We start from the raw sequence: 1,026 nt of genomic DNA, 5'->3' as shown, positions 1-1,026 counted from the left end.
ACACACACGTACATACACACAAACACATATATATGAAAATACATATACATATATATATTTTAATTGGTAAGCATGTATGTATATATATGTATGTATATATATGCACGTATATATAATCATTGTGATTTGTTTATCGAGACTAATCGGATGACGTACCAGAATGGATCATTGCGTGTTGATAAGAATGGAATTATATACACGAACAGAATGTCGCGTTTACGGTGTGTATAATATTACGGACATTTGTCGCTTTCTATTTTTGTTTACATTTGTTTCTTGGCCAATATTTCAACTTGTATGTATGTATGTATGTATGTATGTATGTATGTATGTATGTATGTATGTATATTTAAACATACACTAAGCATGCATGTATTATATACAAGTGTTTTTATGTATGTAGATCAAAAAGTTTATATGTGAATGTGTGTATATGCACGTATATATATATATTTATATTGACATGCATATATACATGCATTCACGCACCCATTGCATGACGACATATTCACATTATCAATCAGTCTACTTTCATATACACATACACACGCATACGAACACGCACACACACCACACGCGGATTACACAAATATGGTTACACGCACATATACATTTACATACACGAGTATAGTTCTTAACTCATATACATTCACACACACACACATACACACATACAGCCACCACACACTCACACACGTGTACATAACATCAAATCTATATTCACACCCACATATGCATAAACACACACATATACATATTCCCACACACATACACAAAACATCCAATGAAATCACACACACACACACACATACATGTTTATATTCTTTTACTTGTTTCAGTCAGTTGAGTGCGGCCATGCTGGAGCACGGCCTTTAGTCGAACAAATCGATCCCAGGACTTATTCTTTATAAGCCTAGTACTTATCCTATCGGACTATTTTGCCGAACCGCTAAGTTACGGGGACGTAAACACGCCAGCATCGGTTGTCAAGCGATGGTGGGTGACAAATACAAACACACACATACA

The sequence above is a fragment of the Octopus bimaculoides genome, chromosome 24 (assembly GCF_001194135.2).
Source record: "Octopus bimaculoides isolate UCB-OBI-ISO-001 chromosome 24, ASM119413v2, whole genome shotgun sequence".
NCBI classification, from domain to species: domain Eukaryota; kingdom Metazoa; phylum Mollusca; class Cephalopoda; order Octopoda; family Octopodidae; genus Octopus; species Octopus bimaculoides.
The sequence above is the reverse complement of the archived record's forward strand: the minus strand, read 5'-3'. Positions refer to the sequence as shown.